This window comes from Balaenoptera musculus, chromosome 3 (genome assembly GCF_009873245.2).
Source record: "Balaenoptera musculus isolate JJ_BM4_2016_0621 chromosome 3, mBalMus1.pri.v3, whole genome shotgun sequence".
In the NCBI taxonomy this organism is placed as follows: Eukaryota; Metazoa; Chordata; class Mammalia; order Artiodactyla; family Balaenopteridae; genus Balaenoptera; species Balaenoptera musculus.
The window spans coordinates 53,085,792-53,086,509 of record NC_045787.1 but is presented as its reverse complement, the minus strand read 5'-3'; positions in this window follow the sequence as shown (position 1 = coordinate 53,086,509).

Sequence of the window (718 nt, the reverse complement as noted above, 5' to 3'; positions counted from 1 at the left end):
GAGGAACTAATGATATCATTAGATCCACTCGTGGATACAGTTCTCTGAAATGATTAAAAACTACAAGGCTATTCGAAGACCATCTTTTCACAATCAAGGAAATTGATGTCCATGGGGGTGAAATGACTTCCCTGAAATCACAGACTAATTTTTTGTTGTACAGCAGAGATTAGATTCCTGGACTCCTGGTGCCCATTCTAAACCACGAGCACTGTTACTGCACTTTATCCTGAGAGAGACCTTTAAGGCCAAAGGTGTGTGACAGTCATATATTAACTAAACCAATATTACAGTGTTCCTTTGGAAGAGGTTATTTAGATACATGGCATCCGTAAAAAGAAAGTGAGCTAAAAATGGGGAAATGGAATACCGTGTTGGATCATATTGCCTTGTACATATTAAAAATTCAAAAAATAGCTGTTGAATAAATGAGTGGCATGGAATGTCCTATTCATGGAACAAGTATATGTGGAGCCTGCTTTTTGACTAGTACCATGTTATTTACTGCTGGAACTGTAATAAAAATTACTTTTGGGGAAAATCCAAGTTTTTAGATAAGTTGAAGGTAGGAGAAGCAGCTCAGGGAATAATAATAAAAATATATTAATAATGATGATAGTAAGAGTATTGAAGTGATTACAGTGTAACAGGCATGACTGTGCTAAATGATTTACCTAAATTATCTCATTTAATTTAATCCTTGGCAACATTCTATGAT